General features: G+C 48.2%; 1 protein-coding gene across 1 annotated transcript in view; it reads right to left on the reverse strand.

Annotated features, from left to right (window-relative positions):
• Positions 1-15,685, reverse strand: part of LOC138581060 (trichohyalin-like) — a 337,402-nt gene that overhangs the window by 134,692 nt on the left and 187,025 nt on the right. The gene's annotated exons all lie outside the window — the stretch shown is intronic.

The raw sequence follows: 15,685 nt of genomic DNA on the forward strand, positions 1-15,685 counted from the left end.
CGCTAAGGGACCTTGGTGCTAATTATGGCACCACAAATTTGCGGTACCGTAATTAGCACCTTCCCCATTCCCATTATGCCCTATGGGGCAAAAATGGGAATGGGGAAGGGCAATGGTGGAAGGGGGAATTACCGCCCCGCCAACCTTGGAATAGGGCGGTAATTCCCCTTTCCACCAAGGCGGTGCCAGTATTTTACCGGCATGGACCAGGGTGCTATTAGCACCTTGGTCCACCGCCTACCGTGTAATGAGGCCCTAGGATTTGTTCCGATACATGTATTATGAATTTAAAGTAATGTTAAAACACTTATATAATGTGTCTACAATACAATACAATCCTACCACAAGTGCACCGCTAAAAGAACCATTGGATCCGTTATACAACTATAAAAATACAGAAGAACATAAAAACATAATCCCATTAAAATGCCAAACCCTCAGCACAAGAAACATGATATTTCCTCATAGAATACAACACATTCCTAACTATCAGAGTGTGGTTACCAAAGAAATGCAAGTATTCTGTATTAAGCTTCTAGCAGCATGGTCTGACAATCAGACAATCCCAATTTCCACTTCCTGGTTCATTAGTACAGCATTTTGACAATTGTGAGCTAGTGACACCCTGTCTTGTACAAGCAAAGGGGCACCAAAAAAATGGTCTATAGGGTGTGAAATATCTTTTCATAGCCGGTAGGGAAATCAAAATGTTCTGGCTTACTTTTCACAATATGTATCCTTCATTTCCTACTAAGACTACTTTATTTAGAACAGAAAAATTGAACATAAATATTAGGGATCTTGAATGTAGCATTGATCACGATGATAGCTGTGTTACAACTCTCGTGATATTGCCCAGATTTGATGACTACATGAAAAACCTGTCAATACTGCAAACCATCTGAGTGTTTTGGCTAACCCAAGCCTCCTTGATTTTGTCTGTACAGACCTTCAAATGTGCACACCTGTTAGCTTCATTTAATACAGTGATGGGGAATTGTGATCTTTAAACCTGCAATTTGCAAGCTCTAGAAGGCCCAGCCGTACTTCTCAAGAACAGGTTCTATTAGTCTCTCCCACACAGTCACTGTTGCTTCTTTCTTTTTTAATACAGTAAGTGCTTTGTACTCAATCCTCGGCTTTCAGATCTGCGTGTACCTTTCTGCAATCTCCCCGGCGTTCAATGGATTGGTACTCAGTATAGCAGATACATTTACTTTTGAGATGTAATATTCAACATTCTTCACCAAAGCATGGGAACATTTTCTATTTTCCGATCTCCTATGGACTACTCTGTAAGGCTTGTTTAAACATTTAAACTAGATAAGGATATGTGACATGGTCTGTGTCATGACCCTGTCAGAGAATAGCAGAGGCCCCTCTGAAACTGGAGATGGCAGCCTACCGGGGCATGGCCAGAGATATACCTGCGCCCGAGTTGGGATGAGGGAGTTGAGTGGCGTGAAAGCACTGGCACCACTGTCCCTGCCACAATGCCTGCTAGCCACTTTTCTGGCCAGATTTCTTTAACTTCTTTTGCTGGACCACAGCTCCCAGAACCTCCCAGCCAGCAAGAAGGACGTCCAGCACTGGAGGCAAAAACACTTGGGAAACATCTATGGAATTCTCGTTGAGGAAAAAGTCAAACAAGAAATCCTCAAGTCCCTAGTCAGCAGCGGCCACCGTAAGCACCCATAAGAATAGAAGAAATCTCCTTACCTGAGCTGGAAAGCAGAACTGCGGAGACAGAACAACTTCCTGCTACAATGATGGCGCAGAAGCCAGAGAACAAAAAGAGGGAGGGGTTGACCGGGTGCTTTGAAAGTTCTGTACTGAAATCCCAACCCCCTGGGTAAAGGATCACAACAAGATTGGCCCAAAGGAGCAGGTGATTGGAGAAACAAGTGGAGCCGCGGGAAAGAGCAGAGCAGAGCAGGACAGGCTGGGGTATAAAAGCCTCTTTTCTACAGAGATGAATGAAAGGTGAAAGGTGTTCAGTTGAGTTCAGGAGGGGAGTTGGCAGACTGAGAGACCAGGCAGTGGAGAGCAGATGGTGGAGCACTATACTGAGGGGATTGTGGATTGTGTGTTGGAGAAGACAGCAGGCGAGGTATTGTGTGAGAGTGAATGGTACAAATTGTGGATAAGTGTAGTGTGTAATGAGGGTGCATGAGTGAGTGACTGGTGAGGGGCGTGTGGGAGAAGATAAACGAGTATGTTAGAACTATGTAGGTACGAGAGAAAGGAGAGACTGGCTGGAGGGTGGTGGTAGACAGGAGGTAATAGTGGGGAGATTCAGGACAGGGGGAGGACAGTAATAAGGGAAGAAAAGAAGTGTGAGGGACACAGGCAGAGAAAGGAGAGAGGAAGTAGAGAAGGGGGAAGAACAGGACATGGAGGGAAAGAGGTGAGGAAGGGAGGGAGAGGGAAGAAAACCTAGTAGGAAGAAAGAGCAGGTATGAAGAGAACATATGCCTCAAACCTTTGCTACACCCCAATTCGACATTCAGACCCCTTATAAATTCCATTAGGGAGAGACATAGAAAGGCCCTTGCTTAGCAGCAGTCGCAATATAGATTGTAGAATATACTGATCATTAGTCCATGGTCGAGGGAAACAGGTGGGTTTAGGAAATCCTGGGCTAGAGTGAAAGGAGCCCAAGTGGCAGTTGAGAAAAGCTTAGGGACCTCCTCGGGCTGGACTCCATAATCCTTCCCGAACCATCTTTTCTGAAAAAATGTTAATCAATTTGAGAGAAATAATTTAGTGTATCTTGAAAAGCCACCTGTGGCACCGGGGAAAGGTATCTCATGAACAAGAAGAGAGAGGACTGAGTAATCTATTCAGGTGTTTGCAGTGTTCCCCATGGGAAGAACCTCCACAGAATTCACCCCAATAAATGTTTTACACGCCTCTGATACCAATGCTGTGGTATGAAGAATAGTACATGATACATTCACGGTTAAATAAACGGATAAATGCTAACAAATAAGTGCATGGCAGATGCATAACCCCTAGCATAGAAAGCAGGGAACATACTCACTTGTAAATGGGGAGGTCATAGCTTAGGATCAGAGCATCGCCATGACACTGCTGCCTGATCCCAACATGGCAAACAGGCATTTTGCAATCTCTGGCTGTGGAGCTCTAGACATGGGCTTACTCCAATTAGTAAAACACACACAGCAAATAATACTAAATAAGATATTAAGCCAGATATATGGGGAAGAGGAGGAAGCACTAGGGCACTTCAATTACAAATCACTATGCTAATGGGGACGGATGCCCCAATATGAGTATTCATTGGGCCAAATACTCATAGATCAAACCTATACATTTAAGCACATATAGGATACTGGCATCCAGGTTGAAGAAATTAGAGGAGTCACACTTGTTGATGTCGCTTGTGGATAGGAATTGGAATGAAGATTTTCCATAATAACTTTCAGGAAAGTCTTGATTCTATTGAAGATACAGAGGTGAACATTATGCTTTTCTTTCTTTATTAGAAGCTCAAGCAGCTAGAGTTAAGCAAAGTATAACTTCATAACATAACTTCTTAACTGATGCTTGATTGATGAAATCTTAATATGAAATCTTAGAATGAACCAACAAACATAACAGAACAACATATCCCATAAGCCTTTGTAACACTTCAGCTAGGTCACTGATCATGTCACCTCAACCCTCCAATCCTGTCCAAGCCAGCCTCTCAAGAGCCTGTCGTTCCCTTTCTTCGCCCTCTTTCATCGCTACCAGAGCAGACTCCTCCACTTGTGGACAGAAAACTCTGAACGGCGATCCTAGCTGTCGCTATTAGCCCCCTTAACTTTTTAAGCTAGATTAAACCTCTAGCCGTGTATGATGAGATGAGAGATTGGCATTAGGGAGGGAACAATTTGTTCCTCAACCACCAAACATAGTGACATATTGCAGAAAGACACTGTCGTACAATTCATGGAAACATATGGCAGTAAGATATCACATAACTCATAACATTGAACTACTATACAGGATGGGAATAATCCTCGCCTCCATGTCTTTAATAGAATTTAGACTTTTCTGAAAATTATTATGGAAAATCTTCATTCTATGTCAAGAACGGAGGCAAGCATTATGCTTGTTTAAAGCTTACTTCCCAGCAACGTTGCCGGCTGTTTAATAGGTCTGAGATAAAAATCCCTGAAGACTGACTCAGCATCCAGTACGCCCAATAGGTGAGTGTTAGGGCAGCCACTGCCTTGTGGGGTTTCCGGATAGCTATCAGGAGCTGGCCTCTTCTTTCTACTCTTAGTTGGTCCATCATCCCCTTGTAGGTTTTCAGACATTTCACCATGCATAATTTAGGATGATCTCTGAAAGCTGGATAGGAAATCACTTTAGAATTGCACTTTGTACGTTTGGTTACTTGAAACACTACGCCGTCTGGTGAGTATACTCTCCCGGCCAAGTCCAGGGCATGGATGTTAGACACTCTCCTACACAACACCAGACATAACAAAGTGGCCAGTGCTGTGCGAGACAACTCTGAGTTTTGTGGCCAAGACAGGAACACATTTAGTACTCTGTTCACGTCCCACAGTTCATCATATCGAGCAGGCAGAGGAGAAGAAATATGCACCCCCTTCAGCATACGACACACTAGGCGGTGCTTGTGGACCGGTAGGCCGTTCACCCGAGCGTGCCGGCTGATATCGCTGACCGATATGCATTCACTGTCCTGTATGCTAATCCTATTTCAGCTAGTGCCACCAGAAAATTCAGTACTTCCGCTAGAATGGCTGAAACCGGATGTGAAACGCATCTGATGCGCCAGCATCTCGAGGCCATCCTGGAATTAGCTCAGCATTTTGAAGTGGACAGGGCCCAGCTTTCCTTGATGAGGCTAACTGCTTTGCCCGAAATGCCTGGGACTGACCACCTCTGCCTGTTATCCAGCTCAGAATGATAGGATGCTGGTCCCCCTTCAGACCGGACAGGAGATACTGATCGGAGGTAGTAGGGTTGGAGAATCTGAGGAAAGTGAAACCAGGCTTGGGTGGTCCACACAGGGGCTATCAGGATGAGTTCTACTTGCTTGTGACAGAGTTTTGCCAGGGTCCTTGCAATCATGATGAACGGATTAAAAGCATAGCACACTCCTTTGGACCAAGGTTGTAGGAAGGTATCCACCGCTTTCACTGCTGGGTGCAGTTTCCAACTAAAGTATTTTGGCAGTTGTGAATTTAGCCAGGAGGTGAAGAGGTCCCTCGCTAGTGGGCCCCATCTGTGCTGCAGACATAGTAAAATCTGTCTGCACAGTTTCAGGCTGCTGTAATCCACCAGAAATCTCGACTTCCAATCTGCTACCTTGTTCGCCAGACCAGGCAGGTATTCCTCTGTCACTGAAATCTGGTGCTGCAGACAGAAGTGCCACAAGTCTTTGGCTAAGCCTACCATAGGCTTGGACCAGGTACATCCTAGATAGTTGATGTATTTGACTGCTAATATAATATCCATCTGTAGAAGGATGCAGAAGCTAGCTCTGCCTTTGGTGAAGGAATGAATCGCGAAGGACCCTGCTTCAAGCTCCAAGCAGTTGATGTCAAGCTCCAGTTCGCAAGCTTGTCCTCACAAAAATCTTGGTTGAAAATACTCTCTTGATTGAGGATTAGGCTTTATACAGGGCTGTAAATGTGCCCAGAAACATTGACATGTCCTTGGCGAAGGGGTCACAGAACAACAGCCCTTGGGCCACAGGCCCAGACTCTGAGGACGATAGCTCCCCTAATTTAGAGTCAATTTTAATAAGCACCCCTTTGCATCTTTCTACAGAGATGGCGCAATTGGCATTGCCTAAGAGGCAGACCGAGCATTATGCCCATCCCGCCAACGTGAGTGGATCAATGGTATTGCCTGTCTCCATGGCCTCCTCTGATAGATCCAGAATGTTTGCCAGAGGGCCGGCAACGTCCAATAACTTATCCAGGCATGCTTTCCAGGCTCTGTCGATAACTTTCCTTGGGTCTTTGGATTTCCCCGGGAAGGTGATCCTCCTGGCGTTCAGCTCGCGCGTGACCAATCACTTTCCCCCAAATATCTGGTCTTGGGTACTCTGCTTTAAGTCTTCCACTAACTTCCTTGTGAAGTGCCTTCCCGAAGCCTGTTTTTAAGGCACTCAGCAAACCTAGGGGACGGGGGCTTGGGGTGAATGAGGTCCTACGGAATGAACATTGGGTCCATTCCCCCCTCCTCCGCTATGTGCTGTAATGTGCTTGCATGTGGTTCTGTGCTAGGTTGAGAGTCGGTAGGTTCTGTAGGGCTTGCTGGCTGTGATCCAGCAGACTCCTCATAGGCCTCATCACTTGCTGATGACAAGCTATATCCGTTCTTGCCCAATTTATCTACCTCTGGACTAGAGGGTCTGGCATGGGGAGGACTTACTTTCTTTTCTATAAAAGCCTTTTTAAGTGTTCCAAAGGCATCTGATATGGCCACTGTAAATTTGGTTCTGACGGCCTCGGGCCCGGGGGAGGGGGAATCTGGGAGGATTCTCTCCTCGTTCGGGCCAGAGTGCTACCCCCTGTGGGTCCTCGCTTCCTTTTAGGCACCTTGACTACTGCTAGCTTCGTCATGCTCCTCATGTGCACCTCCATTGTCTAATCTAAATTTAATAAGCACTAGCTTGAGACAGCCTTCTCTATTGTGTTTTCAACTGAAGAGCTCAGCACTCTCTTAAAACGTGCTGCCAAGGTCAAGTCCTGCTCGTGGCAGGTTCATCTTCCTCTGACCATGCCTGGTCTGAAAATGACTCTCCCTGTGTCATTTTGCTCTTTTTTTTTATGCACGTATGCGAACGGTATTGAGTCATCCCCTATCTTTTCACACACCAATCAGTACGGCTTCTGCTCACATCCTATATGGAAGGGGAAGCGTGTCACTATGCGCAAACGCATGTTGCAGAGAACAAAAGAGAAAGAGAGAGGATAGAGGCTGGCCCCCTGGTGAGTGGTCCGAGCCGATCATTGGCCCTAGTGGGTATTAGCTCGTGGTGTTTGCGGTCATCAGCCGTGCTGCTTTCCGCTAGAGTGAGCCCCTGCTCAAGGCTTAATTGGCCTCGCAGTCGCGATTGGTGGCAGCGCGCTGCAGCTGAGGGTGGGCCCGTGTTCAGGGGTTTATCTGCACCCGTGGCGCAGCAGCACTTGTGTCCCGGTGTGGTTCCCTCGTTTTGAAGGGACTGCTGTTGAAGCCAGATCCCTGACGTATGGCTCCCCGCAGGGGTGCCACTCTGATTAAGGTGGGCAACTTCATGCCTCGGAGAAGTCCCCTCATTGTGAGGGAGCTGCGGTTAAAACCGGCTCCCCGGCGTATGGCTCCCCGCAGGGGTACCGCTCTGATTAAGGCGTGAGGCTTCTTGGAGCTCCATTTGCCGTTCCCTGTAAAGAAAACAAATATTAATTACACTAGTCAGAATCAAAAAGGGTACTTATCTGCTACTCGAGCAGCAAAGATAGAGGGAGAAGAAAGGGAACGACAGGCTCTTGAGAGGCTGACTTGGACGGGTTTGGAGGGTTGAGGGCACATTATCACTGACCTAGCTGAAGGATTGCAAAGACGTTTGGGGGTTGTAGTTCTGTTATATGTGTCTTTCTTGGTTAATTCTAAGAATTGATATTAAGATTTCAGCAATCAAGCATCAGTTAAGAAGTTATCTTATGAAGTTATGCTTGGATTAAATCTCGCTGATGAGCTTCCAATAAATAAAGAGAAGCATAATGCGTGCCTCTGATCTTGACATAGGATTAAGTATTGAGTAGGGAGGACATCACAGAGAAATGCAGGTATTTTGATAAAGGATTGTATTAGGAAGAGAACAAGGCTTGGAGGCTCAACATACGTGAGAACCTCAAAAGTGTGAAATTGAAGAAAGTGATGGCTAAATAGTCAACAGGGTTGGACAGAAAATTAAGTAGGTGGTTTAGACGGAAAGATGCCAGAAACAAACAAGTTACTTTCTTACCTGGTAACCTTCTATCGATGGGATGTTCCGACGACGTATTCCACATCTATGACAGGTAATCACCACAGATGTACTGCTTTGGAAAATTTTCGGCATCTGCGTCCTGCGTCAATGACGTCGATACGCTGTCCTCGAGGGCCTCCATCGAGCTGACGTCACCGGATGTTATAAGAGGACGCACGACGCCTGTAGCCTCAGTTATAGTTTTTCCCCAGAACGTGTGGCACCAATCTTCTGCCAGAATGACTACAGAAAGCCTTGCAGAAACGAAAGCTTCAATCGCATAAGAAATTCTGTAGAGGGGCAGGTAGGGGGGGAGCGATATGGAATACGTTGTCGGAACATCCCATTGAAAGAACGTTACCAGGTAAGAAAGTAACTTGTTTTTCAAAGGGATTGGTTTCTCCGACGTATTCCACATCTATGACAGACTCCCAAAGCAGTACCAACGTAAGGAGGTGGGAAAAGAATTTAGAATTTTAGAATGCCCAATTAAATTGCAGAATAGAGTACCGCCTTGCCAAAGGCCAAATCTTGCCCATGGATAGAATCCAGGGAGTAGTGTTTTACAAAAGTATGGACGGAGGCCCATGTGGCTGCTTCACAAATGTTACGAATGGGAACACCCCTCTGCAGGGCAGCAGAAGTAGCCACACCCCTAGTAGAATGTGCCCGTATACCTACCATAGGGTTCTTACCCACCAAGCGGTAACATTAAAAAATTGTCAAGATAATCCATCTAGGCAAAGTCTGTTTAGTAACAGCTTGTCCCAAACGCCTTCCAGCGTATCCTACAAAGAGCTGATCGTCCACTCTGACCCGGGACATGCGTGAAATGTAGAAACTTAAAGCTCTCCTAGGATCCAACCTATGGAGCCTCTACTCTGCCTTACCAGGATGCGGAGGAAGATAGAACGCCGGAAGAATGACCTTCTGGCTTAAATGAAATTCCGACACAACTTTCGGAAGAAAAGAACGACGAACTCTAAGGACAACCCTGTCCTTATGGAAGACTGTGAAGGGTGGCTTAACGGACAGTGCCTGCAACCTACTCACTCTGCAAGCGGAAGTAACTGCAACTAAAAATACAGTTTTCAAGGTCAACAGTCTCAAAGGGCAAGAATGTAAAGGCTCAAACGGAGCTCCCATGAGGCATTTTAGAACCAGGTTCAAATCCCAACCGGGCACCAGGAAAGGAGACGGTGGGAACACATTAGTGAGCCCTTTCAGAAACTGAGAAATCAAAGGAATTTTAAAATAAGAACACTCCTCAGATGAGCGCTTAAATATGGACAGCGCCGCCAGGTAACCTTTAATGGTACCCACTTGCAGGCCCTTGTGGGCTAATGAAAGCAAAAAGACAGAACCACAGGAATGGCACATGAAAAAGGATCCACATTCTTAACCCTGCACCAGTCGCAGAACTTTCTCCAACGGCAGCGGTACAGGGACTTTGTTGCAGGCCTTCTGGCTGAAAGCAACACCTCCATCACGTCTTCAGGGAGATCCCAATCCTTATACCTCAACCTTTCAGAAGCCAAGCATGAAGGTTGAGGGACTTGACCTCTGGATGGAGAACCTGACGCCCCTCCCGTGAGAGCAGATCGTCTTCGTAGGGAAGACGGCGTGGAGGGCAGATGGACATGTCGAGAAGGTCCGGGTACCACGTTCTCCTGGCCCATGCCGGAGCAATGAGGATCATTTGGGAACCGAACCTCCGTAACCTCTGCAGCACTTGCGGAATGACGGGGACTGGAGGAACAGCAGTGGGAAGGACCACTCCACTACGAACGCGTCCCCTAAGGCTCCTTTTGGTGGAAATTCCCGCGAGCAGAATCTGTCGCACTTCCAGTTGACACTGGTGGCGAAGAGATCCACTTGTGGGGTCCCCCAAAGGGTGAAGATCTCCAGGAGAATCTCCTGAGCCAGCTCCCACCGTGCTCTGCCTGCTCAGAACGTCCGCCGCCGCATTCTCGTCTCCGGCCAGATGAACTGCAGAGATCTAAATTTCCTGCTGGATGGCCCAGAACCAGAGCTGCATCACCTCTCTGCACACTGAGGGAGACCCTGCCCCCCCTTTTGTTGATGTAGTGCATGGCCACTGTATTGTCCGTCAGAATCAGGACAGTCTTCCCCCGCACAGATGGCAGAAAAGCCTTCAGGGCTAGTCTGATAGCCCTCAGCTCAATCAGGTTGATATGGAGTCTGGACTCCGACGGAGACCAACGACCATTGACTGTCAACTCGTTGGCATGAGCTCCCCATCCCGTGAGGGATGCGTCCATCATGAACGTCACCTCCGGCCAGGGTAGCCAAAATGGAGCTCCCTTCATCAGATTGCCTTCGACGGCCCACCACAGAAGATCCTGGGCGACCGAGGGTGGCACCTGAACGGGATCCGACATCCTGCCAGAGGACTGTGACCACTGCATCTTGAGAGCCCACTGCAGAGATCTCATCCACAGCCTGGCCTCTGGCACCAGTAGAATGCAGGATGCCATGAGGCCGAGCAACCTCAAGAACTCGAACGCCGGGAGACTCTGGGCATGTTGAAACTTGTTCACCATCTGCAGAATGTGATGAGCCCTCATCTGGGGAGGAAAACCACAGCCCCAGGGATGTGTCGAGCACTGCTCCGATGTACTGGAGCCGCTGGGTAGGTGTCAAGTGGGACTTCTTTAAGTTGAGGGAGAGGCCCAGCCTGTGAAGGGAGTGGCAGGTGACTGACAAATGATCCAGGACTTGCTTGGGAGAGCGTGCCCTGATCAACCAATCGTCCAGGTAGGGGTAGACGTGAATCCACCCTTTCCTGAGATACGCTGCCACCACCACCATGAGCTTGGTGAAGACCCTCGGGCCGGATGTCAATCCGAACGGCAGGACCCGAAACTGAAAAAGCGAGTCACCAACCGCAAACCTCAGGTACTTCTTGTGCTTGGGAGGAATTGGCACATGAAAGTAAGCGTCTGTGAGGTCTAGAAACACCAACCAGTCCTGAAGTTGAAGGGCTTGGAAGACTTGAGAGAGAGAGTAACCATCTTGAACTTGTCCTTCTTGAGGAGCTTGTTCAAACCACGCAAGTCCATGATGGGTCTTTCTCCAGCAGGGATTTGATTTCCTATGCAAGGAGCGGATCCGGACTCTTCAAAGAGAAATTCCCCAGTGGATTGTCGTGAGGCCTTTGCCGGAAAGGAAGACAGTAGCCATGGGCTATGATCTCCCGAACCCACACATCTGAAGTAATGGCACGCCATTCTACAAGATGCAGCGCCAGCCTTCCCCCAACCGGTGAACCATGGGACATGGCCTCATGACTGAGCTGAAGCGGCTGCGGCAGTGCCTGAGGGCAAAGAGGCAACTTCCTGACCGGCCTTGGCACCTCGAGTACCTTGTTTTCCACCTCTGGTACTCCTACGGTGGCCCCTTTGACTTGAAGCTCCCCTCGATCTACTAAAGCAAGAGTAGTATCGAAAGGAACCTCCCCTCCATTGCTGTCCCCTAGGACGAAAAGGCGGAAGTTGGCGAACTGCAGCGCTCAACAACTTTGCTGCAGCTTTGGAGGTCTGCAACCTCTCAAGGCTCTCGTTACCCTTGCTGCCAAAAAGATGGACACCATCAAAGGGCATGTTGAGAAGCTAGGCTTGTACGTCAGGAGCAAACCCCGACTTCCGCAACCACGCAAATCTGCGCATCACATTGCTCGCTGCCATGGACCGGCTGACACAGTCTGCCATATCCAGACCCGACTGAAAGGATTCACACATGGCATCCTTGCCATCCTGAACGAGGGCAAGAAAACCATTCCGTTCCTCCCCTTCGGGAATATGTTCAGCCGCCAAAGGCACACAATTCCACAGAGTGTGAGTGAAACGTGCTAAGGCACACATGGAGTTGGCTGCCTGTAAAGCCATACCCCCTGAAGAAAACACTTTCTTCGCCCAGCCATCAAAACGTTTGTCGTCCCTATCAGGAGGGATGGCAGGGTATGACGCCTGTTTTGCTGGGGCCGTAGTCACCTGCACCACCAAACTCTCCAGAGTAGGGTCCGTAGTCAAGTAGCAGGGATCGCTACTGGCTGGCCGGTATTTTTTCAGCAACGACTTGCTTACAGCCGGGACACTCGCCGGAGCAGTCCAAGCCGACGCCACCCTTCTCTGTAAGGCCACTTGAAATGGCAGCACCGGGTCAGTGGGTGGACCTTGGTCAACGATATCTGTCCGGTCATCCTGCAGAAAATCCACTGGTGGCGCAGACCACCCCAAGTACTCTGGCACCCTCGACATGAGTCGCCTGTACGAAGATTCAGCATGCGTACCAGGCTCAGGCCTGCCAAACTCAACCTCCGGGGAGGTATCAAGACCACTGGTGTCATGCAAAGACTGACGCAGGTCTTCCAACTGACTATGACCAGATAACAGGTCATCAGGAACCTCATCAGGAACCAAACCTTCCTCAGACCCTTCATCCACCTCAGATATGTAATCCAGATGCTGGAATAAATCCCTGGATGAGGGCACAGAAAAAGGCTCAAATACAGGCCTTACCGACTTCTTCAGGGCCTTCCTCAGAGTTTCCACCGATGCACAGGGTACCTCCGGTAAAGCCTCCAAAATCGGTGTCGACTTCGAGCATGGCTTCGACACAGACCTCAAGGGCGGTGCCCTGAGCGTCTCCTTCGACGTCCTCGGCACCGATGGAGTCGATGACTTCCTCAGAGATAGAGCTTCCCTCGACGGACATGACACCAATGGCGTCAATGTCTTCTTAGAAGACATCACAGGCTCTACCGGTCTTGAGGGTGTCGAGGACCGGGACCTGGAGCAGGCATGGCTAGAACGATCCACCTTGTCGAACCTGGACCTCGAAGGTTCCCGGTGATCGCGCCGACCGCCCGAGCCCAAAGGCGTGCGAATGGTGGCCCTAGCGCATTCCTTGCCGGCTTCTCTCGAAAGGCGCAGATGGAACAGAGCCCTGCGACTCGAAAATCGCTAACATTTTCTTACGAAATGCGTCCCATTCCACAGGAGAGGAATGCTTGGTAGGACAAGCTACCCGCCGTCTGGCGGAATCCTCGGACGAGGACTGGGAAGGCGACCGGTGACGGTGCTTCCACGAGTGCCTCGAAGAGGCAGAGGAATGGCAGGAACCACTCTGGGACTGAGACCCACTGGAATAACGCTAACGATGCGGAGAGTCACCCCTCGAATCGTCGGTCGAAAGCCCAGCGGATTTCGACTTTCGGGGCTTGGAAACCCTACCTACCGACAGCTTCTTCTTTAGCTCCTGCAAGGCCTTTGACGTCAAAGACAGGATTTCGTCACAGTCATCGGTGGCATGGTCCTCGCCGAGGCACCAGAGGCAGATGTCGTGCGGGTCCGTAAGTGACATCTTGGAACCGCAGTCCTGACACTTCTTGAATCCCGACCGTGGGTAGAAGAAGAAGACATAATTTCACAAACCAAGTTCGAAGAACCAATAGAATCAGAAGAACCGAGGTGCGCCGAGATCTTCGAAGCGAACACGTTCGCGGAAAAAACGGAACTGAGGCTACGGGCGTCATGCATCCTACTTATCACATCTGGTGACGGCGGCTCGACAGAAGCCCTCGAGGACAGCGTATCGATGTCATAGACGCAGGACGCAGACGACGTAAATTTTCCGAAGCTGCACAGCTGTGATGATTACCTGTCATAGATGTGGAAAACGTCGGAGGAACCAATCCCTTCGAAAAATGTGTTTCCAAAGAATTGTATGTGAAGTTGTTAAATCACAGGGCGCTATTGTACAATTTGTTTAATGAAATTCTGGGAAAAAAGGTAAACTGTATTTCAATGGAAGAAGCTCTGATTACCTTCATCCCTAAAGCAGGTAAAGCTAAAACAGTTTGGGGGAAACATAGGTCTATATCACAGCTCAAAAGAGCTCTGAGGATCCTGGCAAAAATAATGGCAAATCAAGTGGCAGACATTATGCCCAGGTTGATTCACCAGGCGAAGTCAGGTTTAATTAAGGGAAGAGATAGACCAAGTAATGTTAGGGCTTTTTTCTTTTTTTTAGACCTACATAATCAATCAATAGAGGTCATGATGGCTGTATGTACGATAGTGAGAAGGCCTGTGATTAGGTAAATTGGGCATTTCTTGAGAAGTGTTTGGTTTTCATATTTGGGTTTCCAATTTTATTTGTGTTAAGATTTTGTGGTTACTATGCATAATGGACCATGAGTGCAAGTGCTTGAAAATGGGCTAGTTTCAGACTTTCCTTTACAGTGTGGGACAAGGCAGTTTGGCCCCCTGCCACCCTGATGGCATGATTTGGCACTTGAACCCTTCCTGCAGAGGATCAGCGGAAATGAGGACATGATTAAGGAGGATATAATGTTCTTGTCTGCTCACTAACTGGTTACCTGGCCTCCCTATGAACCTTATGGGCACCAAGCTTCTTCACGGCCAGTAGCCTCTTGCACTGCCTCCGGACCTACCGCGCACCATGGACTGTATCTGCAACCATACAGTCCCCTGCCTCCTTGCCCTTATTTAGAACGAGCCACCCCGGCTGCACTTACCTGAGCTTTGCTTATTGCACTCTACCTTTCTCTCCCCCTGGCCCTCCTCCTCTCCCTTCCCCCTGCACTTGCACAATCTGAATGACACAAGGCCTAGTAAAATTGTTTGTTTTGTCCCCCCTTTGTCTCCCATTCCTTGTCTTGTCGCACCTAGAAACAATTATGTAGAGTCACGTTAAAATTTACTTATCATATCATAAAACAGGCTCCATTTGTGGGGAGCTGTTTTAAGGTACTTGCCTATGCAGATGATGTCTTAATACTTTAGGGTTATCCAGAAGGCCCTCTGCCTATGTTAATGGATTGGTTAAGTGAGCATGTAAGACTATAAGGTTAAAACCTGAATGCGTGCAATGTCAATATCAAAGACGTACACTGGTTCTACCTGGAAGACTGCTGCTTTAAGAAAGTAAAAGGTAAGTAAAGTGGTCTTATATAGCACCATTCTGCCATTATTATCTGCATAGCCCTGTGTGTTGGAAGGGGCTTAGTATAATAGAAGGAGGGGCAGATGACAAACCTGCAGTGTTGATGATTGCATGCCAGAAATATCTGAATCCTTGGGCCTGCTCTATTCCTTTGGGTTTGCGAAGACGCATTGGGCCATAGTTTTCGAGAGGGTCGAGTTCAATGTCTGTTTTGAAGCTACCGCACTCAGGATCTGGGTTAGCCACTGATTCAGGGGAGTGTTAGGGAGCTACAGAATGTTGTTGCTGCTCAATTAATGCAGATGTGGAAGGTGATAGGCCTGAGGTTGATGCATCAGGATGGAGTTATGAAAGTAGCTTTAGGTGGTTGGAGATTTTAGATGGGGGAGATAGAGGTGGTTAGTTTAGGGAGGGGTTGTTGGTGGGGTACAATGGTGTGTGTTAAGCGCTGTCCAGAAGTGAGATATTTGTATGTCAACTTGGGGGGAAGAATTAGCAAAGTTGGATGTTGGGAAGATGTTTGGTGGATTTTATGGAGGATGTTGCATATGGTCTGAATGAGTCCATGCTCCCAAAGAGCTTGTAGAAAGTGGTGCGAAGATGGATTTAGGTTTTTTGGGATTGAAATCAAGAGGGACTCTTAGATGATGGTGGAGCACAACTTGGCATGGATGCTTGAAAAGATTAAGCAGG

This window comes from Ambystoma mexicanum, chromosome 3p (genome assembly GCF_040938575.1).
Source record: "Ambystoma mexicanum isolate Mex_15411 chromosome 3p, UKY_AmexF1_1, whole genome shotgun sequence".
Classification (NCBI taxonomy): Eukaryota; Metazoa; Chordata; class Amphibia; order Caudata; family Ambystomatidae; genus Ambystoma; species Ambystoma mexicanum.